At 43.1% G+C, this 24,250-nt stretch overlaps 1 protein-coding gene across 1 annotated transcript in view; it reads left to right on the top strand.

The window, feature by feature from the left end:
- The window catches only part of si:ch211-51h4.2 (uncharacterized), a 197,266-nt gene that overhangs the window by 22,469 nt on the left and 150,547 nt on the right, over nt 1-24,250 (top strand). The gene's annotated exons all lie outside the window — the stretch shown is intronic.

Below are 24,250 nucleotides of genomic sequence, written 5' to 3'. Positions count from 1 at the left end.
AAAACTGTGGCCCACTGTCAGTACATGAAAGGCCATCCCCTGGGATTGTCCCCCTTCCTCCCCAGGCCCGATCTGCAGGCTGGTTCAGTGTTGGAGCTGGCCGATATCCTGCTCTCCAACAACTGGCAAGCTGGCGAGACCACTACACCATCTTCATGCCGCTTTCAGGCGGAAGTTAAAGATCGGCCACTTTTTTTTTACAAATACTACAGGAATGTGAATTATAGAACTTCTACTCTTTTATCAGGAACTTAAACGCCTTTGTAAAATTTGAAGAAACACCAGTACATATCTCATTATAGATAACACTGGATTCAATTCAAAATCATTGCTGCATGGTCAATTAGATTGAGCAGAAATTAAACTTGAGATTGATGTTTTTAAAAGCACCAGGATTTCAGTCACTTAAGTTGTATGAATTTCAAACATGCTCAGAAATTAGCCTGTTAAAACACATTGGGATAGATTTTTGTCTTTACTGCCTGGGAGCATCATCTGGTTGAAGCACAGAAAGAAAAATTTGCCAGGGAGAAACACCCAGCTCTTACAGAACCTGTTAGATTTTGCTTCCTTTAATTTGAATGGAAAGAAAACAAGCTGAGTTTTTTTTGATCAGACATGTGACATAAGTGCCAAATTTGGAATACTAGCACAGCTATGGGAATTTCACACAACTCAAAGTGACAACACTGATGGAGTGCTCTTGCCTCCTTTACTTGCTGCAGTTTATTGCTTCTGTGAACAGATAGGATCAGAAAGAGGAATATCTTCACAATAATATTATATTACAGCTAACAAAGACCTGTGGCAGAACACAAAAGCTGTCAGTTGTTGTTGTTTGGGCTCAGTTGATTTCTATTAAAATTATTGAGTGAATCTTATTTTTGTGCTCACTTCAAAATATACATTTTTATTATCATTATCTGTAATCTATTGAAAAGGTGTAAAATAAGGAGGTTTCTTAATATTTTAAGACTTAAGAATGTACCTAGAATAATTAAAATGAAGACTGCAGTATTGTGCTTGTGTGATCCTCAGCCTGCGAGTTTCCCCCATTCATTTTGCTTGCACATACTGGAAATTTCTGGCTGACATATAATGGGTAATTTTACGAGTCCACAACTGAATTTACGATATGCACCACTGGTGGTGAGGCTCCCCAGTAACAGCATCAATTGGGATAATTATCCCTCTAGTACCATGATTATGTTCCTTACCATTTAAGACGTTACTAGTCAAAATAAACGCACGCTTTCTCTATAGATACAATTATTCTGCAGGACTTTCATCTTGATTCAGCCTGAAGTAGCTTGCTTTAGGTGTCATATGAATATAAAGATAATGTTAAACTACAAATCCACCTGTAAAAAGGATAATACATCTTTTTAACATTACATGTGTCATAATGAGCTGCTTTATCACAATGTATTTATAATTTGATGCATCAGTTCAGCAGTTCTGTGTGAGTTAAGAATTTGTAGCCTCACCACAGATCAATATCTCCAAATATTATTAAAAAGTTTTTATAAATCGCTCACAAATGAATGACTGACACAAAGTACCTTTGGTTGAGGGCCACAATCCCAATCAGTCACTTAGAACATAAGAACATAAGAAATAGGAGCAGGAGTAGGCCAATCGGCCCCTCGAGCCTGCTCCGCCATTCAATAAGATCATGGCTGATCTGATCCTAACCTCAAATCGAAATTCATGTCCAATTTCTTGCCCGCTCCCCGTAACCCCTAATTCCCTTTACTTCTAGGAAACTGTCTATTTCTGTTTTAAATTTATCTAATGATGTAGCTTCCACAGCTTCCTGGGGCAGCAAATTCCACAGACCGACCACCCTCTGAGTGAAGAAGTTTCTCCTCATCTCAGTTTTGAAAGAGCAGCCCCTTATTCTAAGATTATGCCCCCTAGTTCTAGTTTCACCCATCCTTGGGAACATCCTTACCGCATCCACCCGATCAAGCCCCTTCACAATCTTATATGTTTCAATAAGATCGCCTCTCATTCTTCTGAACTCCAATGAGTAGAGTCCCAATCTACTCAACCTCTCCTCATATATCCGCCCCCTCATCCCCGGGATTAACTGAGTGAACCTTGTTTGTACTGCCTCGAGAGCAAGTATGTCTTTTCTTAAGTATGGACACCAAAACTGTATGCAGTATTCCAGGTGCGGTCTCACCAATACCTTATATAACTGCAGCAATACCTCCCTGTTTTTATATTCTATCCCCCTAGCAATAAAAGCCAACATTCCGTTGGCCTTCTTGATCACCTGCATACTAACTTTTTGATTTTCTTGCACTAGGACCCCCAGATCCCTTTGTACTGCAGTACTTTCCAGTTTCTCGCCATTAAGATAATAACTTGCTCTCTGATTTTTCCTGCCAAAGTGCATAACCTCACATTTTCCAATATTGTATTGCATCTGCCAAATCTCCGCCCACTCACCCAGCCTGTCTATATCCCCCTGTAGGTTTTTTATGTCCTCCTCACTCTCCACTTTCCCTCCCATCTTTATATCATCTGCAAACTTTGATATGTTACACTCGGTCCCCTCCTCCAAACCGTTTATATAGATTGTAAAGAGTTGGGGACCCAGCATCGACCCCTGCGGAACACCACTGGCTACTGGTTGCCAGTCTGAGAATGAACCATTTATCCCAGCTCTCTGCTTCCTGTTAGATAACCAATCCTCCACCCATGCCAGAATATTACCCCCAATCCAGTGATTCCTTATCTTGAGCAATAATCTTTTATGTGGCACCTTGTCGAATGCCTTCTGGAAGTCTAAATACACTACGTCCACTGGTTCCCCTTTATCCACCCTGTACGTTATGTCCTCAAAGAACTCAAGCAAATTTGTCAGACATGACTTCCCCTTCATAAAGCCATGCTGACTTTGTCCTATTAAATTATGCTTATCCAAATGTTCCGCTACTGTCTCCTTAATAATAGACTCCAAAATTTTACCCACCACAGATGTTAGGCTAACTGGTCTATAATTTCCAGCCTTCTGCCTACTACCCTTTTTAAATAAGGGTGTTACATTAGCAGTTTTCCAATCTGCCGGGACCTTTGCTGGAGAGCCTTCGGTTGTAACCAGGATTTTGATTGAGTAAAAGTCAGCCTCATGCCATTTTGAGTCACCACTTGAGATTGTATGCAAGTCTTTTTCAATAATGGATATGTTTAATTATTTTGATGCCTTTTAAAAAATTTTATCAGCCATTTATATTCAGTTTCCATTAGAGCAACCAATTTGCATTTCTTGATAACCACGGAGGAAGTACTTATAAGGGTTCTTTTCCCATGGACCCAGATGAACAAGATCTCCAGAAGTTAACTTAATTTACATTTACCAGCTATTTTTGTAGACAGGTCAGGAAAACCCTGCAACTACACATCACCCCAAACCAATTATACCCATTTTCAGCTTCCTTGCAGTGATTCAGTATTCTGCTGGCATTTCTTTATATTACACATACATAACACAGTACCTAACCTACACCTACAGACAATTACCTATCAGAAATCACCAGGAAGGGGTGGTCTCACATCAGCATGGAGGTGCATTGGCAGCTGCTGCAAAATCACACCTGATGGTGACAGGCCAGTGAGCAACAATTGATTATGTGTGGAGCCTGACTTTATTTTTGTTCTATGATGACTGGCTATGACACTCAGTGGTTAAAATCTTATGATTATTTGAGTGCCCTTTTTATGATTGTTCTTGATATATTTTCTGTTTGATGCCCATTACATCTAATCTTGAAGTACTACATGTTAAAGTTCATGCCCACTTCATTTTTCTTGACAAATGACCTCAGAAGTATCAAGTAATTGGCTTAATTTAATGGCATTGTGACAGTTTGAACATAACATTTTAATCTTTGTTTTGCACCTCGGCTCCAGTGTTATGATAAAGCTGATAATTGGAAGATGTTATCGTAACCTTTTCACTTATCATTAGTCAAGCACTTGTAAAGCTCAGAAGTATTACTTTTAAATCTCTCTCCTCCCTCTGTCTGCCTTTGCCTGCACCCCACATTTATTCTTAATCACTGAGCTAATAAATTGTTCATGATCGATGGAAGGTGGGGGCAGTTGATGGGCTGAATGATCTTTTCTCTACATTGTTTTGTATGTATCATATTCTGAGTCATCCTGGCCACTCTGGTTGGTGAAAGAAGAGCAGCAGCAGCAGGTTGGGAAACTTCAGGGAGCTGTAGCTGGGGCTGTGAGGAGACCACAAAGGAGGAAGGCTGCTTGCAAGCATCCTTACTCTGCCCCCAAAACCTATAGGACCAGAATCACCTACCTCCAGTTTTCTGAGGAGCAGTGCATCAGGAGTCTGTGCTTCTCCAGAGAGGGTGTCATAGACCTGTGCAGACTCTTACAGCAAGATCTGTAACCCACTCGCCCAGCTGGCTATGCATCGTCTGTAACTGGGAATGTAACTACAGGCCTCAATTTTTTTTTAACCCCTGGCACTTTCCAGGCTGCAGCTGGTGACATCAGTCATATTAGTCAGTCTGCTGTCCATGCCTGCATCAAGCAGTTCACTGATGGCCTCTTTGTCAAGGTCAACCAATTTATAATGTTCCCCATGGATGACAGCAGTTAGCAGCAAAGGGCAATGGTTTTACTACCATAGCAGGCTTCCCCCAAGTTGAGGATGTGACTGACTACACCCATGTATTCATTAGATCACCTCCCAATAAGCCAGCAGACTTTATGAATGGAAAAAGCTTCTACTCCCTTAATGTTTAGCTGGTGAAAATTCACTGATACTGGTGAGTTCTTTTGTGTGAGTGCCAAAAGTTCCAGATGATTACAATAATTCTGAGAAATCTGTTGTGTTTGTTGTGGAAAAACACATTCAAAGGGTGTGTTAATAGTTCATAGAGCCAGTAATACCGACAGGCACAGTCCAGCGAATCCCAATCTAGGCTGTTGTCTGCAAAATCAACAGAAAGCGATTGTAAATGAAGTATTTCCAAGTGTTCAATAGAACAAGAAGGTTGTTGGAGAAGAGGAGGTCTGAAAAAGTACTCTTATAGTACAAACTTTCACTGTAGCTTAGGGAGTAACAAGGCATATAATTGCAAACTAGAATCCCATGCTGATTGGCAAGTCAATTTGAAAAGTAAGACTCTCAGAATGCTAACAGGAATGGGTGTCCAGAGAGGATGCAAATTTCTAATACTCTCCTTGGGTCACATCCTCAATCGACTCCACTTCAACTATTTGTAGAGCTGCCTTTTCATATCAATTGGGTCAATTAAACTGTATAAGTGATGAGAGGAAAAAAAACAAATGAACCACACTTCATACACAACGCCCTGAATTTAGGAACATAGGAACAGGAGTAGGCCACTCAACCCCTCGTGCCTGATAAGATCATGGCTGATCTGTGATGTAGCTCCATATACCTGCCTTTGGCCCATATCCCTTAATACCTTTGGTTGCCAAAAAGCTATCTATCTCAGATTTAAATTTAGCAATTGAGCTAGTATCAATTGCCATTTGCGGAAGAGTGTTTCAAACTTCTACCACCCTTTGTGTGTAGAAATGTTTTCTAATCTCACTCCTGAAAGGTCTGGCTCTAATTTTTGTGCCCCCTACTCCTAAAATCCCCAACCAGTGGAAATAGTTTCTCTCTATCCACCCTATCCGTTCCCCTTAATATCTTATAAACTTCGATCAGATCACCCCTTAACCTTCGAAACTCTAGAGAATACAACCCCAATTTGTGTAATCTCTCCTCGTAACTTAACCCTTGAAGTCCGGGTATCATTCTAGTAAACCTACGCTGCACTCCCTCCAAGGCCAATATGTCCTTCTGAAGGTGCGGTGCCCAGAACTGCTCACAGTACTCCAGGTGTGGTCTAACCAGAGTTTTGTATAGCTGCAGCATAACTTCTGCCCCCTTGTACTCTAGTCCTCTAGATATAAAGGCCAGCATTCCATTTGCCCCCTTGATTATTTTCTGCACCTGTACAGATCTATGTACCTGAACCCCTAGGTCCCTTTGGGCATCCAATGTTTTTAACTTTTTACCATTTAGAAAGTACCCTGTTCTATCCTTTTTTGATCCAAAGTGGATGACCTCACATTTGTCTACATTGAATTCCATTTGCCACAGTTTTGCCCATTCACCTAATCTATCAATATCGCTTTGTAATTTTATGTTTTCATCTACACTGCTTACATTGCCACCAATCTTTGTGTCATCGGCAAACTTAGATATGAGACTTTCTATGCCTTCATCTAAGTCGTTAATAAATATTGTGAATAATTGAGGCCCCAAGACAGACCCCTGTGGGACTCCACTAGTCGCAACCTACCAATGTGAGTACCTTCCCATTATCCCTACTCTCTGTCGCCTTTCGCTCAGCCAACTTCCTAACCAAGTCCGTACTTTTCCCTCGATTCCATGGGCTTCTATCTTAGCTAACAGTCTCTTATGTGGGACCTTATCAAATGCCTTCTGGAAGTCCATATAAATAACATCCATTGACATTCCCCTGTCCACTACTTCAGTCACCTCTTCAAAATATTCAATCAGGTTTAGTGGCATCTTAGTTTTTCACGTATGAAATAAAAACAATGTAAGACATCTAGGGGGAAAAATTCGATAAGGGTCCGTTTTGGGTGATGGTAGCGCGATGCGCTATCACCCCGTGCCCAATGGACCCTGCGCAGGCAGGACGAAAGTTTGGATCCACAGGAGCACTTACCTGCAATCAGCGTTCCTTTCCAGGCCTTGCACGTGGAATCAATGCAATTCGCACTTTCCACCACCAGAGGGACCTCAATCTCTTAAAGGGAGGATGTTTCTTAGAAATCTCTTACAGGTAGCTGGTACCTGTTATTTGCTGAAAATAACAGTCTACTGTCTGCATTGAGTCTGAACAGAGATCAGACATCGCACACGTAAAACACAGATGCAGATCCTATTCCTATGTTTACACACTGATGAGTTATGTTAAAATATTGAATAAAGATTGTGCACGACTAAATCCCACATCCTCCAATCAGCACACCAGACCTCACCAATCTGCCGTTCTGAGTTGGTACCAGGCCTGCGAGAGTGCATGCACCAAGTTTCTCTGCTGATGCACCAGAGACCTTGGGTGCAAGAGGTGGACAGAAAGAGGGACGTCCTATATCCGCAGGGGGTGGGGGGTAAGAGGCCTCCAGACATATACTCAAAAGATAGTGGGAGACAATGGGGGACAAAGTCAATGCCGGGCGCACAGCATCATAAACATGGATGTAGTGCAGGAAGAAGTTCAATGCTTTGACATGAGTGGTCAAGGTGAGTGAGGTCAACTGTCAAGTGGCGTCTCCTACCAACTGCACCATGCACTACACCCCCCATCACTCACATACCAATAAACTCTTTCCATCAGTACTCAACTCTGCCAATCAGATGCTTCCTCTCACCCTTACACATTACCACTGTTTCAAGCCGCCCACCCACAACTCGCAGGCCACACACACTGGCAGCTATTCAACCATGATAGACACATCACCCAGACACACGTCCCGCTTTCTTGCAGGAGAAGGTGGTGCATAGCAAGAGACAGCAAGTGGCAATGACATTTAGCCCCTTGAGCCTGTTCCACCATTCAATGAGATCATGGTGGACCTGTGCCCTAACTCCATATACCCATCTTAGCCCCATATCCCTTAATACCCTTGGTTCACAGAAATCTATCAATCTCAGATTTAACATTTACAAGTGAGCTTGCATCAACAGCCATCTGCAGAAAAGTATTCCAAACGTCTCCCATCCTTTGCATGTAGAAACATTTCCTAACTTCACTCCTGCACTTTCTGGCACTAAATGTTAAGCTATGTCCCCGCGTCCTAGTATTGAAGTCAAGGAGACCTCCAAAAACAGTTACAAATGTTTTGGCAGCCAGAAGCAATAATCCAGCCACTAACCTGTAAATCCTGCATGGTCCCTTTAAATAGCGCCGGTGGGGTGTCCTCCAGGCACTCTAAAACATGTTAAGATGGTCGGGGTTAAGACTGTGCGTTGAGTTGAGCGTTAAGTCCCAAAATGGTGTCTATCACTTTAAATCAGCGTTGCACACTGATTGAAGCCATTTTCTCCCTACTTCACATGATTCCAGCGTTCATTATCTGCGCCTGCGCCAACTCCTATACCAAGATGGCGTCTGATGTATATCACGCAGGAAACGTGCGTGCGTATCCAAGAAGACATCTTGGATGTCGGAGAGGCCTTGTAGAGCTGAAACAACGGGCGCTACATAGCCCAATTTAGCACCCCAGTTTCTTGAGTGAGGTTTCAAGAGATTTCAGTATCTGTATCAATATATGACTTTGACACCCTCCCCCACCACCCATGAACATTTCAGATTTATATTACTAGGACAATAATGATGATGGAACTAGCTGCGTAAATTAAGTCATCAGCAAAAGTTTAATGTTGATCTGAATTACACTGATTATCATTCATTCTGTTTGCGCAATATTGCATTAAAAAAAATTCTGCTGCATTAATTGTCATATTTTTAATTCTACTGAACTAGTCATGTGATATTTAAACAATCACTTTTTTCCCACCTGAGAAAATAGAACGTGCGGTAGCTGGTCTGATATCAGTTTAGCATGCAGCATTGTTGGAACACAACCGATGCTTATAGTGTAAATAAGATCACAGTGGGTTAGTATACTGTCCTTGTCTCTCTGGAGCCTGTGTCTGAATGTATCCTAGACTAATAGTATAAGTTCTTTACTCTGTTGTAAGATTCCTATGTAATGTCAGTTTGGACTTAACACAGTCCCTAAAGAGTATGCGTCCATAGCAAAAATTATGGCACATTGTTGGGACATAAGCTGTCTGGCTTAGATACCCAAGTGACAAAAAATAGAAAATGTTCTATTGTTTAGCACTATCATGTTGACGAACAGAAACATTGAATCTAATCAACTTCAAAATTTATATTACAGCAAAGTGTTTTTTCTGCAATTCTAACTGGTATTATAAAGCTTGCAATTTTTGTTTATTTCTTGATTAATTGTCAGCAAATCGCTATTGTGAAGAATGTAGTGACATCACAATGATTCAATATCTCACTTAAGTGCATTTGTGCATTTTGATTTTTGCCATTGTATTTATGTACTAAACAAATCAAAACCTATGTGCCAAGACTATGTGATTTGATCATTATCTTGAGTTGCTGAAAAGAGCATTACTGTATTTTTCCCCCGGGAGAAAGATTGTATTTTTGTTCTCATTAAAATCAGGTATATTCATTCTGTGGAGTAGAATTTATGAACGATAGAATGAATGTCCTACATTTTAATGAGTACAAAAATAATCCAGCTCCGTTGCACCCTTCTTCGGTTTACTAATAATCCAGCATCAAATGAGAAAAGAAGCATTTTTTTAAAATTGCATGTAGCATAGTTAAGCTGCTCACTGTTAGCTTACAAACTCAGTCTTGTAGACTCACTACTGGGGTACTTCCTCCTTAAATGCTGCCTCATTCTCCATTCCTCCATTCTTTCCTGCTCCTCTATGATAATGGTATATAAAGGTATTACTATGGGAATACCGTACCTGTGATGTGGAGATGCCTGACGAAGGAGGAAAGCTCCGAAAGCTTGTGATTTCAAATAAAGCTGTTGGACTATAACCTGGTGTTGTAAGACTCCTTACAATACCATACCTGCTATTGGGAAACCTTCATTATCTGGGGTGGGGTGGGAGGGGTGGTGAGGTGGTTGGGTGGTTGGTGGGGGTGGGGATCAAAATTTTCCTGTGGTTTTTCACTCCCACAAGCAGTCAGAAGCAAGTCCTGTGTATCTCAGAATACCAAAAAAAAATTCTAAAGGTCCCAACTACAGTAATTGCTGGTTAAATTTTCAGCAGTCTTCAGGCTCAAAAACTCTTCAGTTCCTTTTGTCTCAGCTGACCCTGGCAAAAGCTACGCCTGATATTTCTCATTCCAACTTAACATTGCGATTGTAAATCCAGAAAGTTTGGGGTTGTAGCACACTGGCCCATATTTACATATATAGCTTAATTAGGTGGCTGTGTACAAATGTAAGAAAGGAGGGAGAGAGATAACAGGGAACTACAGGCCAGTTAGCCTGACATCAGTCATTGGGAAAATGCTGGAATCCATTATTAAGGAAGTGGTAACAGGGCACTTAGAAAATCATAATATGATTAGGCAGAGTCAACATGGTTTTATGAAAGGGAGATAGTGTTTAACAAATTTATTAGAGTTTTTTGAGGATGTAACGAGCAGGGTAGATAAAGGGGAACCAGTGGATGTAGTATATTTGGATTTCCAAAAGACATTCGTTAAGGTGCCACATAAAAGGTTGTTACGCAAGATAAGGGCTCATGGGGTTGGGGGGTAATATATTAGCATGGATAGAGAATTGGTTAATTGACAGAAAACAGAGAGTAGGGATAAATGGGTTATTTTCAGGTTGGCGGGCTGTAACTAGTGGGGTGCTGCAAGGATCAGTGCTTGGGCCTCAGCTATTTACAATCTCTATTAATGACTTAGATGAAGGGACCAAGTGTAATGTATCTAAGTTTATAAGAACATAAGAACATAAGAAATAGGAGCAGGAGTAGGCCAATCGGCCCCTCGAGCCTGCTCCGCCATTCAATAAGATCATGGCTGATGATACAAAGCTAGGTGGGAAAGTAAGCTGTGAGGAGGACACAAAGGGATATAGACAAGTTAAGTGGTTAAGATTGAGTGGCAAGAAGGTGGCAGATAGAGTATAATGTGGGGAAATGCGAGGTGAGTCACTTTGGTAGGAAGAATAGAAAAACAGAATATTTTTTAAATGGTGAGGAACTATTAAATGTTGGTGTTCAGAGGGATTTGGGTGTCCTTGTATAAAAAAAAACAGAAAGTTAGCATGCAGGTACAACAAGCAATTAGGAAGGCAAATGATATGTTGGCCTTTATTGGAAGGAGGTTGCAGTCCAAGGATAAGGAAATCGTGCTACAATTGTACAGGGCTTTGGCGAGACCACAACTGGAGTACTGTGCACAGTTTTGATCTCCTTATCTAAGGAAGGATATACTTGCCATAGAGGTGGTGCAATGAAGGTTCACTAGATTGATCCTTGGGATGAGAGGGTTGTTTTATGAGGAGAGATTGAGTAGAATGGGCCTATATTCTCTGGTTTTTAGAAGAATGAGAGGTGATCTCATTAAAACATTTAAGATTCTGAGAGGGCTTGACAGGGTAGATGATGAGCAGTTGTTTCCCCTGGCTGGAGAGTCTAGAACTAGGGGGTATAGTCTCAGGATAAGGGGTCAGCCATTCAAGACTGAGATGAGGAGGAATTTCTTCACTTAGGGTTGTGAATCTTTGGAATTCTTTACCCCAAAGGGCTGTGAATGCTGAGTCATTGAGTACATTCAAGGCTGAGATAGATAGATTTTTAAACTCTAGGGGAATCAAGGGATATGGGGATCGGGCGGAAAAGTGGAGTTGATCAGCCATGATCTTATTGAATGGTGGAGCAGGCCCGAGCGGCCATATGTCCTACTCCTGCTCCTATTTCTTATTTTCTTATGACTACAGGAAGTGTTAAATTGCATTTGGAAACTTGGGATGTTGATTTTGGGAGAAAGAACTGGCAAAAATTGTTTCCATCCAGAAATTGTGGCCTGGAAAACAACTTGCCCCAATTTAATGCGATAAAAACACTGAAAACACCATTGGATTTTGAGGCCGTTGGTACTGTCTGCTTCTACAGATATGTTAAATCTGCCTGGTGTAAGAAGTTGTGCAACATTGCCTTATGCTATGAAGCAAAGTTTGTTTTGTAATCCCATAAAATTTGAATTCAAAATACCAACTGAACTAATCAGTGCTCCTTAAAATCCAACAAGTGTAGCTAAATTTCAGACTTACACAATGGAAACACAGAAATATATACACGTGACAGAAACAACAAATGGAATGTGAATCGATCATGAGGCTCTTACTCTGATGATTCTCACCAACTCATTTTATCTGGTCTTTGGAGGTCTTTATCACCTTGTGATGACTTGAAAAAGAAGTATCAATGCCCGAGTCTTGTATTTTGAAGTTCCTGAGTTGGTTATATGGTTTACTTTATACTACTGCTTTGACTGACGTTCCTCAGTGCCCCTGAACTGCCAGTAGTCTAAATCAACTCTTGCATGGAAGTAACCACCAAGTAGTTTGCAATTGGTGATTCTGCTTAAGACTGCTGGTACTGCATAAATGACTAGTTGTGATAGCATATAAACTGTTAAAGGAATAGAAAACAAGTGTAAGTGTTTATTTGGTGTACTACAAAGTTTATGATTTATTGATGCAAATAATACTGACTGTTGAGTCACTGGGCTACTCAATGCCCTTTGAAGTAGCAGATCTGTTTGTCACTGTAACACGTGCAGTATATTTCATGCTATAAGCTAGAGTAAAGGTGCAAGCTTATAGAAGGATGATATAACTTAAGCAGTTTGAGCATTATTAAGCATTTTAAGCTCACTACATGAACACATAGCGCGGAAGTGTTTTTCACTTTTACAATAAGAATAATGCACTATTTCTCTATGATTGAGCTTAAATATATGTGACAGAGATGTAGCAGTAGTACAAAGAAATCTCATTTTTCTTTTCTAAATGCTGCTTAACAACATAATATATGTTTTAATGGGTTCATACCAAATCATGCATAATTAAGGTACTTCAACAGAGTCATACAATACCCTTCATACTGACTACAGAACTTAATGTGTCTTTTACTTTAATTGTAGTACTTAAAATCAAATTCAGGAATAAACTTCAATATTATATTCTCCAGTGGCTAAAATGAATCCTAAGACTATGCTAATAAGTGGCATGTACTCACAGAAGATTCTTTCTTCTAAGTTATTTTGTACCAATGCTTTCAATTAGCAAAATTGTAAAATCTCACCTCCATTGTGTACTTTTTGTCAAATTCTGCAGGCTTATTTTCAAAGCTCTTGTAAACTTTGTAGAATATCTGCAGCATAGCATAATAATTCCACTTTTTTTTTAAAAAATGGGCATGAGAAAAGATCATTTACCAAGCTGACACATGTCTATAATATAGGTTCATGTTTTAGACCTGAAAGAACTATGGGCGTCATTTTAGCACCCGCTATCGGGTGCGTTCCTGGCGGGGGGGCTCCGAAAATCGGAGAATCCCGGAGCGGGACTGGAGCCCGCCCCGAACCCGCGCACTTCCGGGTTCCCCGCTGACACGCCGGCGTGCGCGGGCAATTAAAGCCAGCGGGATGCCACTTGAAAGTATTTATTTAGGTATTTCAGGTCATTAACTGACCTGATTAAGGGATTATGTGAGGAGGGGTGGGATTTTAGAACAAACTGGGACTGTTTCCCACACTGGGGGAAACACTCCCAGGTCAAATGGACGTGTTGCAGCTGTCAGCCTGTGGCAGCTGCAAAGGTCCATTTGACAGGTGGTGGGAGGGGGGGACAGACCCTCACCCATTGCAGGAGGCCACTCTGTCACTTGGGACAAAGTTTGGCCTCCACCACCCTCCTCCTGACAGTCAAAGTCACCAACCTGCACACTTACCCCGGGGTCCGGAGACATGTACCTACCTTGCGGACCCCCTCAGATGTACATTTTGCGGATGGGGGCCGCAGTAGCTGCAGTCATGACCTCCTCGGAGGGCGAACAGCCTCACCAGCCTCGCCATCCACGCCGTCCACCTCTGACACGTGGAGCTCCACAACAGAGTGCTGTGACACATCCACCTGTACGGCAGGAGGGAGGGCTACCGCAGAGAGAGATGCGTCGCAGGGGGCACTACCCTCGCCACAGGGTCCACAGACCGAGGCTCAGCCTCCTGGACCTCTCTGAGCAGCAGTGCACACGGAGGCTCAGAGTCACTCGACATGTAGTCGTGGACATCTGCAGCCTCTTTCATGCCGAGCTGCTCCTGGCTGGCCCGAGCACTATCTTCTTACCTGTCGCTGTCAAAGTCACCACTGCCCTCAACAACTTCTCCTCCGCATCCTTCCAGGGTGCAACCGGGGACATCGCCGATGTCTCTCAGTCGTCTGCGCAGAAGAGCCCTGCAAATACACCTACACCCACTCTTCAGTGACACAATGGGTGGCATCAGTTGTGGGTCCTCATAGTGATCCTCAGGAGCGGGCATTATTGCACAAACCAGACAGGATTCGTGAAGACATGGCAGTAGTGGTGCCAATATAATATGTAATGTGAGTTGGTCAGAAATTCAATATAAGTAACACCCATGACAAACCCTCAAACACCCTTGTGCATCCCCTTCATGCTCACGACACGTTTGCCTTACGCTGCCTACTGCACATATGTGATGCATGCCCTGCGGCTGCAGCACAGGTGGTGGCAGGTTGAGTGAGGCTGGCCGTGAAAGAGATGCACGAGAGGGTGAGTATGAGATAGAGCCATGAGATTGTATGAGGATTGGATTGAGTGGTAGTGACGGGATGAGTACTGGCGAGGTGAGTAGGTGCAGGTAAGATGAGGATGAGGTTTGAGTGGGTATGAGGGGTGATGTGACAGAGTAGTGTTGGCAGTGCTGAAGGAGATGTGGGGTGGGGGCAGTGATGTGGCAGACGGAGTGTAGGGGAAAGTCTACGTGTGCTCACTTTGGCTGACCTACTGATGTCATTGGAGCGCCTCCTGCACTGTATGCAGATGGGCGATATGTTGGTTGCGCTGGTGACCTCCTCTGCCACCTCGAGCCAGGCCTTCCTGGTGGCAGAGGCAGGCTGCTTCCTCCCGCCCGCCGGGAGAAGATCTCTGTCCTCCCCCTCCTCCTCACCCCATGTATTGATACCTGGAGTGAGGCATCATTAAACTGGGAGCAGCCTTCCCCCTGGGCTGCTCCATGCTGTAATTTTTGCTATTTGTTGCAGCATCAGTCAGTGGAGGACTGCCCCTTTAAATAGAGCGCCTCCTGCTGACAGATCTTACTGCGTATGCGCAGCCCGCCCGACACGCAGATCAGCAGTGGGGAACCCGGAGGAGCAGGTAAGTGGATCCAATTAGTGGATTGTCTGCTACAATCGCGCGGGAAGCTGACTAATTTCACCGGGCGCGTTACCCACGCGTCCGATAGCCCACCCGCCGAGAACCCGCAGCCCTGCTAACATCGGGCCCAATATTTTTTAAATATCCTGTCCTAGGTCTAACCCATCGCCTTTTACTTTCCAATAACAGAGGAACTGTTTTCAAGCAAGTGCTGGAAAATTTCAGGCTCCTTGGGTCAGCCATTTCTGAAGATTTATACTCAAATTCTTAGATACTGAAACAAACACCAATATTACAACTTACACTTCTATCGTGACTTGCACATAATAAAACGCCCCAAGGTGTTTACAGGAGGAGTGGTGGATGCAAATTGGAATTTGGAGAATAATTAAGGAAGATGACCAAAGGCAAAGTTCAGAGGTAAATTTTGAGGAAGCTTTTAAAGGTAATGAGTGAGGTAGCAAGATGAAGAGATTTAGGAAGAAAATCCTGCTGTGCAGGGAGTAGTGACTCAAGAATATGCCACTGATTGAGAAGTAGAGGTGGAAGTAAAGGTCGTTGCACAGTAGACCACGGTTGGAAGAGCAGTGGATGTGTCAATCTGAGTGAGGGACCAGGGAATGAGATGGGATCTGCACCTGAGGTACAAAGATTTGGATTTGCTCATGTTGAACCGGAGAAAGTTCGAGCTCATTTAGGACATGGGTCTGGAGTTTCCTCCTTCGGTGCAACCCGGAAGTTAGACCTGAAAATGTGCCCAATGTTGCCCATATTTTGCCAATGTCAAGTTACATCCTAATATCCTCCCAATCCCAGACTAAAGATGAATGTAAATGGCCATAAATTAGCGTAAACAATCGGGGCCCAAGAAACGCCGCACCTATACCAATATATTCCTTCTGAGTCTTACAATTTAAATTTCAAGCATCATTCATGCACAACATGTTTAAGAACCTGCAATCGGGGAAGATTTTCAATTTTCAATGTGCCATAAAAAATCATTAAAAGAAACAGAAAAGTCACAGCAGGTCTCAGTGAAGATTTTTTTTAAAAACGTTCAAAAAAATTGCAATTAAAAAACCCCAGAAAATGACTCTTTCCTGCTGCGCCTGAAAATCTGATCACGATGTTGAGAGACCTCCCGAACAAGTGCAATTGGAGGATACCCACGTTTGAGAGTCAGGGGCGGGGCCAGTTTTGTGAGCAGAAATTCATTCGGACAGAGGATTTGAAGTACGGACGTAAAAGATCGAGGAGACTTAGGCATGTTGTGGTTACCCGGGTAACTCACTTATGCCCAAAATTAAGGCAGGTAATTTGTTTGCACCCGGATTACGGGTGTATCTGGGTGCAAATGCAGAGGAAACTCCAGGCCATGATGTGATCAAGCAGTTGGATAGCATAGCATCAACAGTGGAATCAAGGGTGGAGAGGGAGGGTGTTATGCATAGAAGCTGTTTCCATGTTTGTAGAAAATGTTGCTGAGGAGTAGCATATAAATAAGAAATAGGAGAAGGCCAAGAATGAAGCCCTGGGGCACACTGGAGGCATACATGTGGAGAGCAGTTTTATTGCGGTTAACAGGGATGACTTTAATGCTATAATAACCCAATCCAACAAAAATGACCAGTTTAATTTTTTTTTCCATTTACATTGTTTTAACACGTTTTACCCCCTTTTTTCCACTTTCACTTTCCCCATTTGCTTTCTTCTAATTTATTTTACTTTCATTTTGTTTAATATTCCCCCATTGATCTATTCCTTTTTTAAACAAAACCATCTTGCTTAGCTTTCTTTCTCTGCCTTCTGGGTCTCTGTGTCCATTTGGGAACAAAATTCATAAAATTGTCCTCAGATTGGCTGCAAATTGCAATGATGCTTCAGCTAATCAAGTTCAAGTCAAAAGATTTACTTGGTCAAACAAAGACTGCCAGTGATGAGTTATCTCAGCAATTGACGTAAAAACTTAACTGGTCATTGCCCATATGTCAGAGCCATGTCCAATTATTGCCATCACTTGCTTTCAATTGCTAAGCCAGTTTTCAATTTAGGTAGCTAATTTATCAGTAATTCTGTGACCTTTATTTTTAATGGTAACAAAAATAATTTTATGAAATGACTGCTGAATCTAAGCAAATTATGTCTACAGGAAAGCTCTTTTATCACTAATTTCCTTGTCAATATTTTCAAATATAATCTGAAACTTCTAAAACCATTGCAACTACCGCTTATGATCCTTGTGCTCTTTAGGTGGACATAAATTGGGCCTATTAAATGCTAGCAAGCATTTTCCCCATTGCTGCATAATTCCTCCATTTCATACATCAATTTTTAAACTAAATTTTGGAATGATATTAGCACGTATGTAGTACTTGGGTAAAACTTCTGTATCTATGGTGTCGAATTGATAACTGAACAGTGGTCCTCAGTTAAGTCCCGGGGGTGGGGTTAAAGCCGGCTACAGGATACAATAATTGCTTATTGCAGTAATGCTCGCCTTGTTCTAAAGTTATCCCAGCAATTATTCTCAGTGTGGGGGGGAAGGTTGTTGTGAATCTGTGTTTGTGCTTGGTGTAATTGTGAGAGTGGCTTTTGGTGCTCTGAAATTAAATATTCCAGATTTTTTGTGGAGAAGACAAAACGGTAAATGATATTGGATTACTATATAGGTGTTGTACCAAAGTGTAAAGTACTGCATTATTTACGTGTATGTACGTGTATGTACGTGCAAGGCATAAGAACATAAGAAACGGGAGCTGGAGTAGCCTGCTCCGCCATTCAATAAGATCATGGCTGATCTTAGACCTCAACTCCACTTTCCTGCCCAATCCCCATATCCCTTGATTCCCTTAAAGTCCAAAAATCTACCAATCTCAGCCTTGTATATACTCAACAACTGAGCATCCTCAACCCTCTGGGGTAAAGAAATCCAAAGATTCACAATCCTATGAGTGAAGAAATTCCTCCTCATCTCAGTCCTAAATGGCTGATCACTTATCCTAAGACTATGCCCCCTAGTTCTAGACACTCCTGCCCGGGGAAACAGCCTCTCAGCATCTGCCCTGTCATGCCCTCTCAGAATCTTTTATGTTTCAATGAGATCACCTCTCATTCTTCTAAACTCCAGAGAGTATAGGCCCATTCTACTCGATCTCTCCTCATAGGACAACCCTCTCATCTCAGGAATTAATCTACTGAACCTTCGTTGCACTGCCTCTGAGGCAAGTATATCCTTCCTTAGGTAAGGAGACCTCCAGGTATGGTCTCACCAAAGCCCTGTACAATTGTAGCAAGACTTCCTTACTCTTGTACTCCAAACCCCTTGCAATAAACGCCAACATACCATTTGCCTTCCTAATTACTTGCTGTACCCTACGTATTAATTGTCTGTGTTTTGTGTACCAGGACACCCAAATCTCAACACCAACATTTAATAATTTCTCACCATTTAAAAAAAATAATCTTTTTTATTCTTCCTACCAAAGTGAATAACTTCACATTTCCCCACATTATGCTCCATCTGCCACCTTCTTGTCCACTCACTTAACCTGTCTATATCCCTTTGCGTCCTCCTTACAGCTTACTTTTTCACCTAGTTTTATATTATCAGCAAACTTGGAAACATTACACTTGGTCACTTCATCTAAGTCATTAATATAGACTTGTAAATAGCTGAGGCCCAAGCGGCCTGCCAACCTGAAAATGACCCATTTATTTCTACTCTCTGTTTTCTGTCCATTAACCAGTCCTTTATCCATATTACCCCAACACCATGAGCCCTTATCTTGTGTAACAGAATTTTGTGTGGTACCTTATCGAATGCCTTTTGAAAATCCAAATATACTACATCCGCTGGTTTCCTTTTATCTACCCTGCTAGTTTCATCCTCTCAAAACTCCAGTAGATTTGTCAAACACAATTTCCCTTTCGTAAAACTATGTTGACTCTGCCTAATCGTATTATGATTTTCTAAGTGCCCCATTATTATGTCCTTAATGATGGATTCCAACAATTTCCTGACTACTGGGGCCCGATGTTAGCAGGGCTGCGGGTTCTCAGCGGGGGGGGGGGTATCGGGCACGTGGGTAACGCGCCCAGTGAAATTAGTGAGTTTCCCGCGCGATTGTAGCATCCAATCCACTAATTGGATGCACTTACCTGCTCCTCCGGGTTCCCCACTGCTGATCTGCGTGTCAGGCAGGCTGCGCATGCGCAGTACGATCTGTCAGCTGGAGGCGCTCTATTTAAAGGGGCAGTCCTCCACTGACAGATGCTGCAACAAATAGCAAAAATTATAGCATGGAGCTGCCCAGGGGGAAGGCTGCTCCCAGTTTAATGATGCCTCACTCCAGGTATCAATACATGGGGTGAGGAGGAGGGGGAGGACAGAGATCCTCCTCCCGGCGTGCGGGAGGAAGTGGCCTGCCTCTGCCACCAGGAAGGCCTGGCTCGAGGTGACAGAGGAGGTAACCAGCGCAACCAACATATCGCCCACCTGCATACAGTGCAGGAGGCGCTCCAATGACCTCAGTAGGTCAGCCAAAGTGAGTACACGTAGTCTTTCCCCTGCACTCCGTCTGCCACATCACTGCCCCCACCCCACATCTCCTTCAGCACTGCCAACACAACTCTGTCACATCACCCCTCATACCCACTCAAACCTCATCCTCATCTTACCTGCACCTACTCACCTCGCCAGTACTCATCCCGCCACTACCACTCAACCCAATCCTCATACAATCTCATGGCTCTCTCTCATACTCACCCTCTCGTGCATCTCTTTCACGGCCAGCCTCACTCAACCTGCCACTACCTGTGCTGCAGCCGCAGGGCATGCATCACATATGTGCAGTAGGCAGCGTAAGGCAAACGTGTCGTGAGCATGAAGGGGATGCACAAGGGTGTCTGAGGGTTTGTCATGGGTGTTACTTATATTGAATTTCTGACCAACTCACATTACATATTATATTGGCACCACTACTGCCATGTCTTCGCGAATCCTGTCTGGTTTGTGCAATAATGCCCGCTCCTGAGGATCACTATGAGGACCCACAACTGATGCCACCCATTGTGTCACTGCAGAGTGGGTGTAGGTGTATTTGCAGGGCTCTTCTGCACAGACGACTGGGAGACATCAGCGATGTGCCCGGTTGCACCCTGGAAGGATGCGGAGGAGAAGTTGTTGAGGGCAGTGGTGACTTTGACAGCGACAGGTAAGAATATGGTGCTTGGGCCAGCCAGGAGCAGCTCGGCATGAAAGAGGCTGCAGATGTCCACGACTACATGTCGAGTGACTCTGAGCCTCCATGTGCACTGCTGCTCAGAGAGGTCCAGGAGGCTGAGCCTCGGTCTGTGGACCCTGTGGCGAGGGTAGTGCCCTCTGCGACGCATCTCTCTCTGCGGTAGCCCTCCCTCCTGCTGTGCAGGTGGATGTGTCACAGCACTCTATTGTGGAGCTCCACATGTCAGAGGTGGACGGCGTGGATGGCGAGGCTGGTGATGCTGTTCGTCCTCCGAGGAGGTCATGACTGCAGCTACGGCGGCCCCCATCCGCAAGATATACATCTGAGGGGTCCGCAAGGTAGGTACATGTCTCCGGACCCCGGGGTAAGTGTGCAGGTGGGTGACTTTGACTGTCAGGAGGAGGGTGGTGGAGGCCAAACTTTGTCCCAAGTGACAGAGTGGCCTCCTGCAATGGGTGAGGGTCCCCCCCCAACCTGTCAAATGGATCTTTGCAGCTGCCACAGGCTGACAGCTGCAACACGTGCATTTGACCTGGGAGTGTTTCCCCCAGTGTGGGAAACAGCCCCACTTTGTTCTAAAATCCCACATAATCCCTTAATCAGGTCAGTTAATGACCTGAAATACCTAAATAAATACTGTCAAGTGGCATCCCGCTGGCTTTAATTGCCTGCGGGATTCCCACCAGCGGGGGCTGCGCGCGCACGCTGGCACGTCAGCGGGGAACCCTGAAGTGCGCGGGTTCGGGGCGGGCTCCGGTACCGCGCCGGGATTCTCCGATTTTCGGAGCCCCCCTGCCAGGAACGCACCCGGTAGTGGGTGCTAAAATAGAGCCCCTGATATCAGGCTAACTGGCCTGTGGTTCCCTGTTTTCTCTCTCCCTGCTTTCTTGATTAGCGGTGTTACATTTGCTACCTTCCAATCCACTGGAACCGTTCTAGAATCTCAGGAATTTTGGAAGATCACAACCATTGCATCCACTATCTCTGCAGCCACCTTTTCTAGAACCCTAGTATGCAGGCCATCAAGTCCAGGGGATTTGTCAGCTCTTGCCGTGCCATTTATTGGCCCCCTATTAATGAACAAGCAATCATAAGTGGCAGCATTGTTGTGCAATTTTTTTTGTACATTTTGATTATATATTAATGACCTGGACTTAGGTATAGAGGGAATAATTTCGAAGTTTGCAGATGACACGAAACTTGGAAATGTAGTAAATAATGTGGAGGACAGTAACAGACTGGTGAAATGGGCAGGCACATGGCAGATTAAATTTAACGCAGAGAATAGTGAAGTGATACATTTTGGTAGGAAGAAGGAGGAGAGGCAATATAAATTAAATGGTACAATTTTAAAGGGGGTGCAGGAACAGAGAGACCTCGGGGTGCACATACACAAATCTTTGAAGGTGGCAGGACAAGTTGAGAAGGCTGTTAAAAAAGCATATGGAATCCTGGGCTTTATAAATAAAGGCATAGATTACAAAAGCAAGGAAGTTGTGCTAAACCTTTATAAAACATTGGTTAGGCCTCAGCTGGAATATAGTGTTCATTTCTGGGCACCACACTTTAGGAAGGATCTCAAGGCCTTTGAGAGGGTGCAGAAGAGATTTACTAGAATGGTACCAGGGATGAAAGACTTCAGTTATGTGGAGAGATTGGAGAATCTGGGATTGTTCGCCTTAAAACAGAGAAGGTTATGGGGAGATTTGATAGAGATGTTCAAAATCATGAACGGTTTTGACAGAGAAATAAGGAGAAACTGTTTCCAGTGGCAGAAAGGTCAGCAACCAGAGGATATAGATTTAAGGTGATTGGCAAAAGAGCCAGAATCGACAGTATGAGGAAACATTTTTTACGCAGGGAGTTGTAATAACCTGGAATGTACTGCCTGAAAGGGTGGCGTAATCAGATTCAATAGTAACTTTCAAAAGGGAATTGGATAAATACTTGGATAAACACTTGAAGGGAAAAACATTACAGGACTATGGGGAAAGAGCAGGGGAATGAGACTAATTGGATAGCTCTTTCAAAGAGCCGGCACAGGCACGATGGGCTGATTGGCCTCGTCCTGTACTGTACCTACTATGATATTATGATACTACACTTTCTATCCATCAAAGTGCATGCCTTTCCATTTTTTTTTTGCAGGCTATTTTTCTTGCATCGACATGCATACACAATTAGCCTGTTGTTTCTATCCAAGGCAAAATAAAAGAGTCACTAGCAATTAAACCAATATTAGCTATTGTTACTGCCTCATTGTCTGTCTGTATGCTTTCCAGGCCAAATAATTCTGGAGTTACTTATTTTGGTGTTGTTCTTGATTTCCTCCCATGCTTGCTGATTGAAAGACAGATTCTTCAAGCTTCTTTGTTGCACATGATTAAATCTTCCTGGATCTCCTGTCAGGTTCTACAGGTGGTGGGCATGGCATTGACCATCATTGTAATCTCTTCCTTGGTCTCATGGCAGGCATTTAAAATTGGAAAGTTTGCACCCTTATCCAAAATTAGTGATGCCCTCAAATCATTGTGTCAATAAATTGTACCTGTCTGGTATCATTTGCAATGTGATTCAGAAATTTCTGATCAGTAATGTTGAGAAACATGTTTCTTACAGGGGTCAAGAGATTCATTTCTTATAAACTCTGATATTTGTGTTTCATTAAATTTTGTGACTAATGGGTAACACAAAGCTGTTTAGAGAAAACTGCCATGTTTTTCCATACGCTCAAGCAGTTGTGTGGCTGAAGGTCCTTCCAACTGACATCTGAAAAATCTCCCAGACTAGGTTTAAATGCAATTAGAATATGCAAAATCTAATTAAAACTGCATCTCTAATTAAGGCAACAACAATAACAACTTGCATTTATATAGCGCCTTTAATGTAGTAAAAAGTCCCACAGCACTTCACAAAGGCGTTGTCAGACAAAATTTGACATAGAGCCACATAGAGAGATATTAGGACAGGTGACCAAAAGCTTGGTCGAAGAGGTAGGTTTTAAGGAGCATCTTAAAGGAGGAGGGAGAGGGAGAGAGGCGGAGAGGTTTAAGGAGGGAATTCCAGAGCTTAGGCATGGCTGCCAATGGAGGGGGCAAAGAAAATTGGGGATGCACAAGAGGCCAGAATTGGAGGAACGCAGAGTTCTCAGAGGCTTTTAGGGCTGGAGAAGGTTACAGAGGTAGGGAGGGGCAAGGCCATGGAAGGATTTGAACACAAAAATGAGATTTTTCTGTGTAAATTTTTCTGCCATGCTTCTAACCAAGCAAGATTTGGTGGTGTAAAATTAACACATATCTGACTCCACTGAACTCAGTGTTAACCTGATTCAAATAATGTGGGTGACCTCCCAGGATGGATTAAAAACTCTGATTGGAAGATCACCCGTTTGAGGGCAGGAAATAATTTGCTGCTGCGGGCTTTAAAGGCTTATAGTGTTTGAAGGGTAAGGTGGTTCTTGTCAGCAGGGAGTTCGAGGAAAGTTGACAAATGTCTGAGAAGTAGAGCTAGTCCCACAGATCCAGTTTTTTAAAATGTGGTCACTGAAATATTATTGGAGCAAGTCGGCTAGAGGAGAGGAAACACTCTTTTGGATTGATACCACTGAGTACCATAAGTGAATGGGAAGAGGTGGGCACTAATATAAGTGCACTCTGCACCACTGAGTGAACCTTGCTGCTAAAAGTTTAATGACTTCAACTGATTAAGCAAGCTTGGATACCCTACCATAAAGTTATATATCATGCAGTATACTAAGCATGAACGGCATATTAAATTACCTTCCCTTACAATCGATGTTCAGTGCTTACCTTGAATACCCATTATGTAGCATGCTCTTTGCAGCAGTAAACTTTCCTGTAGGTATTCATTTACTCACATTCTTGAATTAATTTTCTCCTAACAAATCTTTCCATGTAATGTAGCTGCATAATGC

Source organism: Heptranchias perlo, chromosome 13, assembly GCF_035084215.1.
Source record: "Heptranchias perlo isolate sHepPer1 chromosome 13, sHepPer1.hap1, whole genome shotgun sequence".
NCBI classification, from domain to species: Eukaryota; Metazoa; Chordata; class Chondrichthyes; order Hexanchiformes; family Hexanchidae; genus Heptranchias; species Heptranchias perlo.
Note: the sequence above shows the minus strand (reverse complement) of the source record. Positions and strands in the feature narration are given on the sequence as shown.